General features: G+C 46.1%; 1 long non-coding RNA gene and 1 other non-coding gene across 2 annotated transcripts; one reads left to right on the top strand and one right to left on the bottom strand.

The window, feature by feature from the left end:
* Nucleotides 1–12511: 12511 nt before the first annotated feature.
* On the bottom strand, nt 12512–15524 carry LOC116091909. The gene is made up of 2 exons (XR_004119103.1): nt 15433–15524; nt 12512–12945 (listed from the first exon to the last, which is right to left on the bottom strand). It is a non-coding gene; the product is annotated as an uncharacterized LOC116091909 (long non-coding RNA).
* Nucleotides 15525–16023: 499 nt separating this feature from the next.
* On the top strand, nt 16024–16149 carry LOC116092813. The gene has a single exon (XR_004119509.1). It is a non-coding gene; the product is annotated as a U6atac minor spliceosomal RNA (small nuclear RNA).
* Nucleotides 16150–16703: the final 554 nt, after the last annotated feature.

Genomic DNA, 16703 nt, shown 5'->3' with positions numbered 1-16703 from the left:
ATATATATATATATATATATAAACCAAGAAGGTAAGCCAACAAAGGACAGGCAAACAGGGGGAAAGAAAACAAAATGTTTTCACAAGAGACAACTAAAAGAGAATTTTTATTGACATACCTAGAATTCCAACAAATGCAGACAGGAGGAGGCTCTCCTGCCAGAGGGGAAACTGGTCATAGGCACGGCCAAGTGCGGTGTGTTTCAAATAGTTTAGGTCTCAGAGTACAAAACGTAAAACAATGAGAGGACAAAGCCAGGGCGGAGGTGAGTACATGCCTATAGTCCCAGCACTTAGGCAGAAGGACGGAGAGTTTGAAACCAGCCTGGGTAACACAGGAAAGACAAAAACATGTTAAGCTGGCAGTGCCTTTGGTCAGCCTATAGAATTGACAAGATAGAAGGAATGTTATTGAAGGGGATGTCTATCGGTCTAAAGGAGGAAGGAGAGGGCTGTAGTCACTACTGCTCTTACCAAACAATTGACAAGAAGCAGTTTAAGGGAGGGAGGCATACTCAGTACATCACTGTGGTGAGGACATGGGGGCAAAAGGCTGCTTGCTCATGGCTTGGTTGATCAGGAAGCACACAGAAAGGACATGCTAGCACACAGGAAGGACATGCTAGCACACAGGAAGGGCATGCTAGCACACAGGAAGGACATGCTAACACACAGGGTGGTTGTTTGTTTGTTTTTTCTCCCTTTTAGAGTCTGGGACTCTAGCCCCGTGGCACAGTGCTAGCCACATTCCTCTCTAGAAATGCCCTCACAGACACATCCAGAGGTGTGTCTCCTAAATTCTAAATTCTATTAGGTTGACAATGAATATTACCCCCTCAAGGCCATCCCTTGTCAAGTTGACACACAAATGTATCACTCTTAAACAATAACAGTCCAACCTTGGTTTCCCATCCAAAACATCTTCTGTCCAACTTCAGAAATCCCTATAGTCTTTGAGGGTGCCAACATGCTCAAGTGCAATTTCTTCTGAGACTTGAGAAACTCTAAGAACTCAAATAAAAAGTAAAATAATTGTTTAATTTTATAATATGTATAAATGTTTTGCATGCATGCATGTCTGTGCACCTCATACATGTCTGGCACCCGTGGAGGCCAGAGAAAGCATCATATTTTCTGGAACTGAGTTAGAGCATACAGTGGAGTTACAAGTAGTTGTGAGCCACCATGTCAGTGCTGGGAATTGGGCCTAGGTCCTCTGCAAGATCAGCCAGTGCTCTAACCACTAAGCAATTTCTGGATCTCAACTTATTTATTGTTATCTTATGGGTCTGAATGTTTTACTTTCGTGTATGTATGTGTGCTGTGTATGTGCCTGGTGCCTATGGCGGTCAGAAGAAGGCATCAGATTCCCTAGAACAGATGGTTGTGAGCCACCGTGTGAGTGCTAGGAATCCAACCTGGTCCTCTGCAGGAGCAGCAAGTGCTCTACAGCCCTAAATTAAAATTTTGAAAAACAAAATCTGTTTTTTACTTTTTGCTTTTTTTATGATTTATGTATTTATTTTATGTATAGGAGTACATTGTAGCTGTCTTCAGACACACCAGAAGAGAGCATCAGATCCTATTACAGATGGTTGTGAGCCACCATGTGATTGATGGGAATTGAACTCAGGACCTCTGGAAAAGTAGTTAGTGCTCTTAACCACTGAACCATCGCTCTAGCCCTTTGGGTTTTTTTGTTTTTTTGTTTTTTAAGAACATAGAGTGAACATTCTGATTCAAAGAGGGAGAATGGAAAATAACAAGACAAAAAAAGTAAGATCAAAGATAAACCAAAACTCAGAGGGGCAGCAAGTGTCAAGTCCTGTACTCCATGTCCAGAATCTCAGACTGGTGGTGGCCCCACCTGGACTCCAACAGCTGTGATTAACCCCACACCTCCAACTCTACCACCTGAAGCACATTTAACCTCTCCCATGTCACCTCTACTATGTGCCTGCCCTTTCCTCAGCGGATTCTCCATTGTCTGGCCATCTCCAATGTCCTGGGGTCTCTACTGCAACTGACGTCCACCTTCAAGCTTCACATAGTGATCTCTCAGAGCCTCCTTGTAGGGACTCCTAACCCTGCTACACGGTGACTTTCTGGATCATCGGTGTGAACCTCCATAACCTTATAAACACTTGGATTCTGCATGTCTGCAAAACTGCCACCTCGAGGAGGATTTGAGTCATCCCAAGGCCACAGCAGTGTGTCCTGTGAGCTGAACCTAGGAAGATAGTCTCCAGGCGGTTGGGTTTTAGAGGGTATTTGTTGAACACCTTCTAGCCCAGTGTGGGCTCTCTACACTATAGAGGCCTGAGTCCAGGCTCTTCTAGTGGATCCTAGAGTGTGACTTTTCCTCTTTTTTTTTTTTTTTTTTTTTTTTTTGGTTTTTCGAGACAGGATTTCTCTGAGTAGCCCTGGCTGTCCTGGAACTCACTTTGTAGACCAGGCTGGCCTCGAACTCAGAAATCCACCTGCCTCTGCCTCCCAAGTGCTGGGATTAAAGGCGTGTACCACCACTGCCCAGCGACTTTTCCTCTTTAAGATGTTGTCTGTCAAAAAGGGGTCTCCTGATGCTCAGCTGCATGGAGAGTTGGGAGAGCATACGGTCATATTCATCCCCTGCCTGAGGCATGGCTTCTGGCTGAGGAAGTTACACCATTTCAACCTCCCTAGAAGCCAGCGTACAGTGAGCCTCCAAAGGTCCTTAGCCTGGAAATGGTGCTTTGTCCTCTGCATCTTCAATCCAAGCACTAGCCCCTTGTGGGACAGCCCAGAAGTTCATGGGCAGCACCTGTGTGAGCCTGGCAAGGTCTCCATCTGCCACATTGGTTCCCAACTGCTACCACCCCCACTCCAGTTGTGGTCCTGATGGTCCTTAGATCCTACATTTGCCAGAAGACCCCAGCAGTGCCTACTGGAGGCACAGTGGACAGGGAAATAGCTAGCCATGGGATGGCTGAGAGATCAGCCCAGAAGACATCCTGAAAGGGTAGAGAACTGTATGTATAGAGACCCTGAGGTGGGAAAAGTTAAACATTCTAGCAAGGAAGGAAGGGCGGAGCCCAGGATGGCTGTGCAGGGCTCGTGGCCTACCAGGCTAGGTACCTCAAAGCTCCTCTTGGGTCAATGGGCAACTTGCTTGTGAAACATAGAATGAGCCCAGGTAACTTGGCCCAGGAATCCCTGGAGTCACATACAGTCACAGCTGGACTCTTCAAGACTTTCCCCAGACTGGAAAAGGCAGCCTGAAGCAAGTATTTCCTGCATTTCCTACACAGGTTCTGGTCACAGAGGAGAACTAACACTGGGTCCTGACTTGTGGGAAGAAGTCGCTTCACAGGGAAGGCCAGACCTATAGGAAGAGATGTAGAATTGTAGCTGCATCGCTGACTGCATCCCACTTTGTAGAGGACACATGTGAAAATGGAGGTGTGGAGTGTAGTGGACTGAATGTTGCCCCCTTCAAAGACATAGCCCTTAAAACTTACGGTTGCCTTTGGTTGGGAAAAGAAATATGAATGGAGACTGGGTCATCAAAAGAGATCAGTGGATTGAAGGCCTTAATTCCAATGATATGTGCCATTATAGGAGACACACAAGACACAGGGAAACAAGAAGAGGCCTTAAGAAAAAGGAGATTCATTGACACATTCTCAACCCCAGGAGTATCTGAGAGACAGGAGGAACCATCCCACTAGGAGCCTTGGGAAGAGTCAGCACCACCCTGCCCCCCCCCCATGCCTTGGTATTAAACTCTGACCTCCAGAACAGGGAGATTTGTTTTGAAACATCCAATTTCAGTTTGGGGAACTTCAGTGATGCAGTACCAGGCCACTCAGAAACCTTTATCTGCTCCACGTAAAACAGGGACCCAGCCTGGATGTGGTATTCTGAACACGGGCCTGGGCCCTGAACTTCAGATTTCACCGTCTGGAGCTTGGAGCCCAGGGAAGCTTAGGTGGGCAGAGCCAGGCTCATTTTGCCAGGTTTCTGAGCACACAAGTGTCCAGCTGTGGCTGGTGACAGTAGGTACCCTATAATCCCATGCACCCTGTAGCACATAAAGTCAATCTGGTTGACTCTTCCCCTGTGGCTCAGTAAGTGTGGTTCTCTCAAGAAGCACACAAAAAGGCAGAAATAGTAAAGGCTACCAGGGACCACAGGACAAGGTCAGCGTCACCAAGTCAGGACTGGGGTACTCAGGAGAACCCAAAAGGAAAAGGCTGGGTAAGGATCCCTCTTGGAGAGCTTCAGCAGAGTATTGGATGTGGCTCTAGATCAGCGGTTCTCAACCTGTGGGTTGTGACCCTCTGAGGGTCAAACGACTGTTTTCACAGAATCTTAACGTCACCTAAGACCATCAGGAAACAGATATTTACATAATGATTCATAACAGTAGCAAAATTACAGTTATGAAGTAGCAATGAAAATAATTTTATGGTTGGGGGTTACCACAACTTGAAGAACTGTTGTAAAGGGCCACAGCATTAAAAGGTTGAGAACACGGCTCTAGATGGGTGATAGAAATTTGGTCCCTGCCCTGGATCTCAGCCTTCCACATCTCCAGCACAGCTAGGCCTCCAGAGTGAGAAGAAAGTGGTCTCCTTGTCTATCCCCAGCCAATAGCCTCCGATTCCACAAAAACAACTGAATGAGAGAAAAACAGAGCAAGTGCCCTCATCCAGCCTGCCTCTGGTCCTGCAAACAGCACAGGACATCAGGGTAGCCCAAGAAGGTTCTGGAACAACCTGGAAAGCAGATGACTTTATGAGTCATGCTTGGTTGCAAGGGCCTGGGGCTCTGTCCCTCCCTCCTTCAGGCCCTCAGGACTCTCCCAGGGAGCTGGTAGTAGGTTATTTATATATTGGAGGAAGAGCAGCTCCAGCTTGGACCATGCAGAACTTCCGGTCCTTCAGCCAAGGGGCCAGAGCAGGATGGAAGCACTCTAGAGGCGGCTGGGTCAAGCACGAAAGGTCTCTGGACCAACGCCGACCCTGGGAATACTGTGTCCTCGAATTTGCCTGCACGTCTGGGGATCTGGGGGGTCAGTGGTTGTTTTATTAATAGAGGGCCCCAAGGAAAAGGCTCAGCCCACTGGATGGTCATTCACCTCCCTGTATAAGCAGAAAAGCATCCAGGGCAGGCTAAACTAGAAGCACAAGGGCATCCCCCAGAGGGAGATAGCCTTAGTCACTCATAGGGGCATCTCCCAGAGAGAGCTTGGCTTCAGTTATCCTCTGTCATGAGAAATAAAGAGCTAATTTGCCAGATCTGGCTCCAGCAGACAGCAGCTACTTTAAAACTGACACTGGTCTCATTGAGACACAGAAAAAGCAACAGTCTGAGCAGTGGCCTATCTGCAAGACACTGGCATAGTCAGAGGTGTCCACCTGAGCCAATCATACACACCAGAGATCTCTAGCCCAGCCCTTTGTCCCCCTGCAGGGACTCCACTGAGCCTTCCAAGCCACTGACTGGTTGGTTGTATCTTTCCAGGACCATTCACAAAAACAAAAACAAACAAACAAAAACAAAAAAAACCAGATGATCAGGTTTACAGAAATATAAACGATGTCCCTCAGAGAAGCTGATGACTAGATTGGGCTCCTTGACTCACATTTCTATCTATCTCCTGGGTGGTATAAAAAAAACCTACGGGGCATTTGTTATTTTCCTGGTTGCTATATAACAAAACACCCGACAAAAGCAACTTAAAGTAGAAATGGTTGAGGTGGGGAGGGGAGCTCAGAGTCATCAGAGTTGGGAAGGTGTGGCCACAGGGGCTTGAGGCAACTAATCAGATGGCATCTGTGCTGAGGACGCAGAGAGAGCCGAAGGCTGAAGCTCAGCTCACTTTCTCCTTCCCCAGGGTAGAACCTCAGTCCGTGAGATGGTACTGACAGTTTCAGGGTGGATCTTCCTACCTGGATAAGCACAATGTAGAAAAATTCCTCGAGGACATGACTGGACGTTTGTCTTATAAGTGACACTGGATCCTATCAACTTGACAGTCAACATTAATCATCACATGAGGGAATTGCATGTATGCACAATATATATGCAATGGGAAGTGACTGCTTCAGCACAGCACTTACTGGAGACCCAAAACATAACTGCACACTAAACCACACAAGCCCAGGGCATTCCCTAGCATCCCAGAGTCCTCTGAGGCTGTAGACCCCAGTTCATGTCAGCCAAGGTGCTAGAATAGGATCAAAACTCTCCAAAAGTGGCTGGTGACACCTCCCCACCACCCTGTACGCATTCCAAGTTTTAGTTTCTCCACCTGGAAACAGGAAAGCCATAGCTGGGCCTCCCAAGCCTGCCCCAGAGCCAAGCCTGAGGCCCACATTATGTATTTCCCTGATCAGTCTCTTTGGCTCAGTCTGGATGGGCAACTTGTCCAAGCCAAAGAGAAGTGGGAGTTAACAATAGCAGCCCAAGGCCTGAGGCTTGGAGGTGGGGAGCCAAAGCTCCCTTGCTTAGGACCCAGGACCAGTTTGGCTTTTCCAGAGCCTCTGCACCCTGAGTGGTGCAAGCCCGCCTCCACGTGGAGACTGATGGAATTTCCTCCAGATCAAGAACAGAAATTCCATCTTAGATCTGGGAAACTCAGTCTCCAAAAAGTATGGGGCTAAGTGCTGGAAGAGGCTGAAGCAGCTCTCTCGCCTGAATGATGCCTACCCAATCTAAACCTTGCATCCAATGCACCACTAAACATGAAGTATAATTGCAGAAGAATCAAACTGGATAGGTTGGATTTGTTGGCTAATAACGCTAAGCAGAGCCGGGCAGTAGTGGTGCACGCCTTTAATCGCAGCATTTGGGAGGCAGAGACAGGCCCATTTCTGAGTTTGAGGCCAGCCTGGTCTACAGAGTGAAGAAACCCTGTCTCAAAAAACCAATAATAATAATAATAATAATAATAATAATAATAATAATAATGCTAAGCAGATTCTAGACTCTATTTTGTAGAGTAGTTAGAGAAGCTCAGTTTAGCTGGTTGGCTAAAATATGGGTCATAAGGTGAGTGGCACAAAGTTAAAGCCTAGAACTGTTTTGGGGTCACAGAGGAAGTGTGCAAGACTGAAATGTTACACTAGATTATTCCAGCATGTCTGTCCATCTATGCGGGGTGGTCCAGAGAACACTACTCTAGCATGACTGTGAGAAGTCATTTTTCCAGGGGATCCCCAGCATCAGTGAGGAACACTGTGGTCTCTCCCCATATGTCAAGAACTACAATGTGAACCACAGCCATACTGGGCCCAATAGCTGCCATGAGGGTAATTGGATGGGTATACAGTCAATAATGCAACATGGGACTGAGTGGCAGGAGAATCTCCGAGTTCCAGGCCAGCCTGGTCCAGGATAGCCAGGGCTATGCAAAGAAACTCCGTCTCAGGAGACAAAAACAAACAAACAAACGAATGAACAAACAAACAAACACCGTATACATGGGTTTGGTGACCATAAGGAGAGCAGAATCAAAGAGTAGTGAAATGAGCTGACTCTGGGAGATTTAGGTGCTGACTAGCTGACAGAGGTGTGTCCTCAGAGGGGAGGCAGACAGTTTACATTGTTACTGATTTTATGAGTGAAAGCTTTGAACTTAGTGAACAAAGTCTAACTTGAACTGACAAAGCAGAGTCTCATAGCTTCTCAACTAACCGAAACCCACAGGTCTCAATTGCACTAATGTCTTAAATTCTTTCACACTTTTTTGTTTTTTTGAAACAGGGTTTCTCTATGTAGCCCTGTGCTCTAAAGAGCAGATCTGCCTGCCTCTGCCTCCAAAGTGCTGGGGTTAAAGGCATGCCTCACCACTGCCCAGCCCACACGTTCTTGTTTGTTTGTTTGTTTATTATTGTTTGTTTTTCAAGTCAGGGTTTCTCTGTGTAACCCTGGCTATCCTGGAACTCACTATATAGACCAGGCTGGCCTGGAACTCAGAAATTTGCCATACCTTCTTTTTAAACAAATCTTTTAAAATGTTATTTACTGACTGGAAAGATGGCTCAGTGATTAAGAGCATTGGGTTGCTCTTCCAGAGGGCCTGAGTTCAATTCTTAGCAGCTCATAAGCATCTGTATGGAATCTGATTCCCTCTTATAGTGTGCATGAAAACAAAATACTTATATACATAAAATAAATTTTAAAATATTTTAAAACAAAAAAAATATTTTTTTACAGCAGTCAGTTGAGATACACCACACACCTTTGATCCCAGCACATGGAGGGGTAGGGGCAGGTAGATCTCTGAGTTTGAGGCCAGCCTGTTCTACAGAGTGAGTTCTAGGACGGCCGGGGCTATACAGAGAAACCCTGTCTCTAAATAAATAAATAAGTAAATAAATAATTTATGGGGGGGGGCATATGCTGTGACCCACATTCCTGTGGAAGTCAAATGACAACCTGTGAGAATCAGTTCTCTCTTTACGTAATCTAGCTCAGGCTGTTGAGCACAGCTCGGCCATCGAGTGCGCTCAGAGGCGACTACCCTTTACCCACTGAGCCATTTTGCTAGATGTGATGGCTTGTATGAAAATGTCCCCCACAAGCTCATAGGTGAATGAAAATAAGAAATAAAAAGGAGAGAACATGGCCACTCCTAGGTATGGAGGAGGAGGTTACTGTAGGTTTTCAAAAGCCCAAACCAGGCTCAGTGGCTTTCTTTCTCTTTCTGTTGTCTCCATATCTGGACACACAACTCTCAACTACTCCAGCACTGTGTCTGCCTGCATGCTTCCATGCTCTCCACCATGATAAGAATGGACTAAAGTTCTGAAACTGTAAGCAAGCCCCAATTAAATGCTTCTCTTTATAAGAGTTTTGGTGTAGCCAAGTGGTAGAGGCACACCTTTAATCCTAGCATATGGGAGGCTGAGCCAGGTAAATCTGTTAGTTCAAAGCCAACCTGGTCTACAGAGTGTGTTCCAGGACAGCCAGGGGTACAAAGCGGACAAAACAATGCTATGGTCAATGGTGTTTCTTTAGAGCAGTGACTAAGACAGAAGTTGGTACCAGGGAATATTGCTGTGACAGCCTGACCATGCTGCTTGCTGGCAGAATGTAAACTCAGGCTTTGGACTAGGGAAGCAATCGAGTGCTTTCAGTGGGGCTGAATGGGCCATATTACATACTACGATGCCCTGGCTCAAGGGGAGAATATTATTTAATGGCCTAGAGACAGTTTTTGTGATACTTTGGCAAAGAGTGTGGCTGCTTTTTGCCCTTATCCTTAAACTCTGGCTGAAGCTAAACTGAAGAGTTCTGGATTAATGCTGTTGTCAGAGATTTCAAGACAGCCTAGTATTAACCGGAAACTTGTATCTCTCAGCCTCCAGATTAGGGCCACAGGTGAGCCTTCTAATTTTGGATCGTAATTCATTTCAGATATAGTCAAGTTGACAACCAGGAATAGCCACTACACTGATGCAGATGTAATTGCCATGTTCCAGCCTCAGGAAGCAGCAGAACCCAGCAACTTCAGCCTCTTGGATCTGGCTTTAGAGTCAATGATACAAGAGAGTTGTGGGCTCCCCCTCCACTGCTAAGAAAAGCTGCTGAGAGTGGGGCAGTGGTGGCACACACCTTTAGTCCCAGCACTTGGGAGGCAGAGGCAGGCGGATTTCTGAGTTTGAGGCCAGCCTGGTCTACAGAGTGAGTTCCAGGACAGCCAGGGCTACACAGAGAAACCCTGTCTTGAAAGAAAAAAAAAAGAGAGAAAGAAAAGAAAAAGAAAAGAAAAGAAAGAAGAAAAAGAGAAAAAAACAGAAAGAAAAGCTGCTGAGGCAAGGTATGTGTAAGGTGTGTCCCTGCATGGAGGCCCAGAGAAGCTATTGCATGAAACTGTGAAGTTGAAGCCTGGATTTGGTTGAAGACCCCAAGATGTTGGAGATACAAGACTTGTGGGATGCCTGCCAAGGACAGCTACAGATTGTGTGTGGAACCAAGTCAAGAGGAAGAAGTGTGTTGCAGTTAACAGGATGACAGGAGTTGGAGATCTGAAGAGCTTCGACATCAGACATGGAGCTGCAGAGTTTGGAGTTTGCCCTGTTGGTTTCAGTCTTGCTTGGTCCAGTACTTCCTCACTATGCTACCTTTCCTCCTTTTGGAATGGTAGTGGATATACTGTGGCATAGTACGCTGGCAATATGTGATGTTTTTTATTTTGATTTTACAGGGAGTTACAATTAAAAGATTTCCTTGAGTCTCAGAAGAGACTTTGGACTTTGAAGCAGCCTTGAGATTAAATAGGGCTTTTTAAAGTTAGACTGAATAAGTTAGACTGAATGTGGTTCTTTGCATTATGATATGGCTACAAGCCTGTGGAGGCCAGGGAATTAGATGTGATAGTTTGAATAAGAATGGCTCCTGCAGGCTTATAGATCTTAATGCATGGTCATCAGGGAGTGGCACTACTTAAGAAGGATTAGGAGGTGTGGCCTTCTTAGAGGAAGTGTGCCACTCAGGAGTGGGCTTTGTGGTTACAAAAGCTCAAACCAGGGCTATAACTTTAACTTTGCTCTTAAATGCTTTAACCTCCCTTGTAGCCCACCACCCAACAGAGGTAGTAGAAAAGAAAGGACATGGGAAAAGTGGGCCTGTTTAGAAAGGTTCTTTGGAGCAACTCCCATCTGTGTTGTCTAGAAATCAGCAGTTCAGTTCACAGGTTAGCAGGCAGCAGCAGCTCAATCCCCTCACAAACACTTCACGGACATACCAGCAGTCCAGTTCGGTGGAGTCAGGTTAGCAACAATGGTGACAGGATGTAGCAGAGACAGCCAGGCCTCAGCCTAGGCTCCAGTCAGCAGGAGGGACCAACAGGAACACCAAGAGAAGTTCTCAGCTGTGCTTCTCTCGGGGAAGCGAAGATCAGCAAAGACTGGAGACGAACAAGTGTTACACAGCTAGCTGCCTGAGAGATCAAGGATTTCTGATGCAAATAATGTCAGCCAATCAGGAACTGCTGTTTAGAAGAGATACTTTCTTGGAAATAGGGGTGTAGGTGGAGGGTATTAAAGGAGATTTCAGCAGTGTTCGGAGAGCTTGCTCTGTGTTTCTCACCTGCTCCCAGAATCTGTGTCATTGACTCTGTAGCTCACCCTCAACTCCCAAGGGCAGGTAGGGTCTGGCAGAGAGCTGTCCAGGGCACAGGCAACATACCAGCAAGCCAAGCTCTGTCTCCATCACTCCATAGAGTCCTATTTATACCCTCCAAATACCACATGTCCTCCATGTGCGTTGCCTCAACACCTGTCTTGCCTCAGCACCACTCCACAGAAGCAGTAAGAAACTGCAGCACACCACCAGAACTTTTTTGGTGCATTTCTTTCTATGGAGTCCCAACAAATGCAGCTCAACTACACAATGTAAGGCAGACCAATGCATGTGTGTTGTTAGCAAAGAATCCTTCATGTGTCCTTCATGTGCTTGCTTTAGCAGAACATCTCTCCTGTATCTGCTTCAGAGAAACATTCTTTCACGTGTTTGCCCCAGCAAAACACCATCCAACCAACTTTCCAAAGAACCCTTAAGTTTCCACTTCACAGGCCAGTGTCTTTTTCTTCCTGATTCCAGTGGGTCTGGATGTAGAACTCTCAACTACTTCTCCAGGATATGTCTTCCTATGTGCCACCATGCTTCCTGCCATGATGATAATGGACTAACCCTCTGAAGCTGTAAGCCAGCTCCATTTACATGTTTTCTCTTTTTTTAAGATTTATTTATTTTATGTATATGAGTACACTGTAGCTATCTTCAGACATACCAGATCCCATTACAGATAGTTGTGAGCCACCATGTGGTTTCTGGGAATTGAACTCAGGACCTCTGGAGGAGTAGTCGGCACTCTTAACCACTGAGCCATCTCTCCAGCCCCATGTACGTTTCCTGTTCTAAGAGTTGCCATGGTCACTCCATCTCTCGCTTCACTACAAGAGGGCACTGACTAAACAAGTGGTTCCCACCTGAGATGTCTTCCACAGAAGAGGGTATAATGGGAACATCTGAGGAAGAATTGCTCAGATTTTTAAGCCTCCCAGAGGCTCACAAGCACAGATTTCGGCTTCTTGTCATTTTTTCCCTTGTGAACTTCAGCTTAACAGAACCTTACCATATTTGCTTTATTAAAAAAAAAAAAAAAAACAAAAAAACATGTGCGGTGCATGTATGTTTGCCTGTACGTGTATGTGTGGCGCCCAGTGGCTCACCCTGGAGGCCTCCCTCAATCACTCTACACTTTTATTTCTTGAATCTCTCTCAGTGGACCTGGAGATCACTACTTCAGCAAACCAATAAGCTACAGGGACCTCCCTGTGTCTATAACCAGCCTGCCCCCACTGTCTCCAGCACTGGGTTAGACACAGGCCACAGACCTAGCTTTTATGTGGGTGCTAGGGATCCAAACTTGTTGCTCACACCTGCACAGCAGTTTGCCCACTGAGCATCTCCCAGTTTGCTTTTGAGTTACCCTAGTGGCCCCCCTTTTCTGTTTTTCTTTTTCTCATCTGCTCTTGATTGCTTTAGCACTTTTCAACTCGTATGCTGACTGCAGTCACTGAGGTCCACAAGAGCCTCTTCTACCTGACCATGGTCATCAGGGCTCAGCCACACCACAAAAGCTAATACCAATACCAAAGTTCCTGCTGAACTCACGTCCTTCACACCACACCACATGCTGACCCACTTTCCTTACTCTTTCTTCCATCATGTTCTTCCCAAGAGCTCCAAGTTTGGGATCCCAGGAAGGGCCCTTTAGCACAGATGTACTTGCATTCTCTTCCCTTCATGCCCCTGCACAAGCTGGACTTAGGTGGTGTCCTAATTTCATATGTTACTGTGATAAAACACCTTGACACTTAGGGAGGAAAGATTTATTTCAGCTGGTAGTTCCAGGGTACCGTCCATCATAGAAGGCAAGTCATGTCACAGCTACATGCAAATTCAGACAAATCAACACACCCATGCTGCCTGCTTGCTGCATATACCCAGCTAGTGTTCTTCATATCTATATAGTAAAAAGATTATAAATATATATATATACATAAATATATATATATGGCTTAGCAATTAAGAAGACTTGCTGTTCAGTAAAAGACTGGTTCAATAACCAGGATCTACATGGCAGCTCACAAGCACTGTAACTCTAGTTCCAAGGGATCAGACACCAGGTCTCTGCATGTACATCATACACATACATACACGTAGGCAAAATTCTCATAAACATATTATTTTTAAAAATAGTATTAAAATATTTAATGGACATTCCATTAAATGTGACTCTCAGGTAAATGTCTTATGAAATATTTGGGACACATACTTAAAAAAAAAAAAATTTAGGCCAGGCGGTGGTGGTGCACACCTTTAATCCCAGCACTTGGGAGGCAGAGGCAGGCGGATTTCTGAGTTCAAGGCCAACCTGGTCTACAGAGTGTTCCAGGACAGCCAGAGCTATACAGAGAAACCCTGTCTTGAAAAAAAAAGCCAAAAAAAAAAAAAAAAAATCATAGTTTTATCTGACATCCCAGTTTAGCTGTGTGTGTTCTATCTAGAAACTGGTTAGTGAAATGACCTCAACACTTTGGTTTCTAGAACTTTCTCTGTATGCAGTCCATGATGTCCTTAGGAGCATTTATGGACAGTCACCAGCGCAGAAGTGATGGTTCTACTTGTTTACCTTTGTGCTCCAGACTCTAGGCACATGGTAGGGGAAAAAAAAAAGCCATTCTACTTGTAACCCAGCCAAGACTGCTGGCCTCAGCAAGTTCTCACTGTTTGTTTGTTTGTTTTTGTGCTTTTCGAGAAAAGCGTTTGTCTATTGTTTTTGTTTGTTTGTTTTTGTGCTTCTCACTGTTTCTTAAGCCCCAGGGTATCAGCAAAGATTTGGCCTGGCATGGTTCACGGCAAGGACCTCAGTGAGAGAAGCTCTATGCTGACCAGGCCTATATTCAGTGAGTACCTTGGGCCTTCCTGTGAGCAGGTGCTAGTGTGGTAGATGAGGGAACAGAAGGTGTTTATCACACAGCTCAAGGCCCAGAGGCACCAGCAAGGCATCCTCTACTAATGAACAACAAAGAGCCTCCCGGTTTCTACAGGTTCTGCAGGTTGTCCAAGAAACAACTGTGGCCTAGTAGGCTCTACCAGCACGGTCACGTCTCTAGGACGACCCTCTAGCTGCCTTTCCTTACCCTGAGTCACGCTTTGTCTCTAAATGTGTCGATGACCTCCACCTGCACCAAATGCAAAGCCAGGCCTTGACAACAGGAACCTCAGAGGACCTGCGAAAGGATTCAGTGGGTAAAGGCATCCAGTGACTGATGTGATGGCCTGAGTTTGAGCCCAGGGACCCACATGATAGAAGTGACTCTGAAAAGTTGTCAGGGACAACATGCCTTTGTTCTGTTTTTAAAGTTTAAGAGGCCAGCTCTGGTGTTCCTATGGAACCGGCTGCCCCCTCCTCCCACTATTTGCAATGAACTTTCAAGCACGAGAGGAGGATGTAGCTGTGCTGGTGCCAAGCCAAAGCTGCCAATTCATTCTCCCAGGTCCAGGCAACACAATGACCTGCAAATTACCCAAGATCACCCAAAATGTTACTCCCAGCCTCAGGTCCAGCTCCCACCTCCAGGAAACTGACCCAGAGCCTGGCCCATGCTCTCTCAGACAATGTGCAAGGTAACCTGCTATTTCTTTCCATCGGTGATCAGATTCTCATCTTCAGCCAACAAGCTTATCCTAAAACTTCGCAGTAGAAAAACCGGACTCAATAATGCTAGCCTGTGGCATGTGGTACTACAGGTCTTTAATCCAGCACTGGGAAGGCAGAGGCAGTCAGATATCTGAGTTCGAGTTGCTATGGTCTACATAGCACCCTCCAGAACCAGGGCTATGTATAGTTATACAGACCTTCTCTAAATAATGCTAGCTTTCCAGATGTGATATGCACACCCACTCCATCTACAATATCTAGCTGAATAACCCTGGCACCACTTTGATTCCTTCAGTGCCTGGCCATGAGCCTACCATAACAAATTAACAGTTTCCAAGACACATCTCCTTCACTTTGAGCTGGCTTAGAACTCAATTTTTCCTGCCTGCCTGCACTTCCCAGGTACTGAGAGTACAGGCATGCACCACACGTCCAGCTAGCTAAGTACTAACTGCTGTAAAACACAAGCGGCCCGAAAAATACAAAGTAAACACAGCCAATAGATACAGCTCCTTCACTGTTTGTATGCATATGTGCACACGTGTGCACACGGCCATGCGTTTGTAAAAATGTGCATGACACTTTTACAGGTGTGAGTATTCCTGTCCTTTAGACAGATGTGCACTCCTAACACACCATGGTTTTACGAAGGGGGCTGGTACCACCAGGCTGTTCTACATCGATGGCTTCTTCAATAAGATGGACTTAACCAAAGACCCCCGGACGTGGATACAAAAGCAGGGATAACCAACGTGGTCTAGATCAGCCATTCCTTTCCTCGAATACAGAGCGCCAGCTGACGTGTAGCAGTCGTCGCTGCGCGTGCGCGGATAATGGTGGCGGGAGCCGAGGAGTATGCGCAGACTCCATACACAGTTTCCCCCGTAGCTTCATCGCTTACAACCCGTCGCCCGGAAATCCATGAAGGATTAACAGACGTTCATCCTCTAATTCGTCCCCGCCCACTTCCTCTTCCCGCCGTCCGCAAGCGTGTCCCGGTTGGATGTGCGCCCACCCTGTTTTGTTTCCGGGGAATCTGTTTTGTTCAAGAACGCCCACAACTTCCGGTGTTTCCTTCGGCCTGTGATTGGCTGATTTTATGAATTAATTAAAGTATGATCAGGTTAGAAGTGAATAAAACGTTTTTACTCCTAAATAACCGCGCTTAAATTATCAAACAACCAAATAAAATAGAATACTTTTCAGTAACATGTTTTTGTGGCTGCTTAAAAAAAATCACCATTATCTGAAAAGGTCTCGATTCTGGGCCTTTAAATATTCCGCGGAAGAACCTTGTAGTTGTGTTGTATGAAAGGAGAGAAGGTTAGCACTCCCCTTGACAAGGATGGAAGAGGCCCTTGGGCCTAACAACACACATACGGTTAAGGCATTGCCACCTACTTCGTGGCATCTAACCACTGTTTTTTTTCTGTGTGTAAAATTCCGAAGCTGAGGGATGTAATCTTTTTTTGTTTGTTTCAAGACAAGGTTTTTCTGTGTAGCCCTGGCTGTCGTAGAACTCACGCTATAGACAAGGCTGGCCTCGAACACAGAAATCTGCCTGCCTCTGCCTCTGCCTCTGCCTCTGCCTCCCAAGTGCTGGGATTAAAGGGGTGCGTCACCACTGCCCCGTAAAGGATGTAATCTTATACAGATTTCTTGCTCGAGATTTTTTATTACTTCAAGCAGGTAATTTCATTCTGAAGCTTGTAGGGCTGAAATTCGGCACTTAATGCTCAAACAGCAAATGATTCTGAGCACTACTCCAGATGAACAGGTGGCTGTGCCTGGGAATTCATACAGGCTTTCCTAGAGCAGGTTGTACCAGGAGGTGGTATCCACACAGTTTTCCTTACATTGACTATGGCACCTAATCTCTCTTTAGTAACAGAAACCCATGCAAGCCAGGCAGTGGTGGTGCATGCCTTTAATCCCAGCACTTGGGAGGCAGAGGCAGGCAGATTTCTGAGTTCGAGGCCAG

Source organism: Mastomys coucha, unplaced genomic scaffold (genome assembly GCF_008632895.1).
Source record: "Mastomys coucha isolate ucsf_1 unplaced genomic scaffold, UCSF_Mcou_1 pScaffold15, whole genome shotgun sequence".
Lineage (NCBI taxonomy): Eukaryota > Metazoa > Chordata > Mammalia > Rodentia > Muridae > Mastomys > Mastomys coucha.
This window is presented reverse-complemented; position numbering and strand designations above follow the sequence as displayed.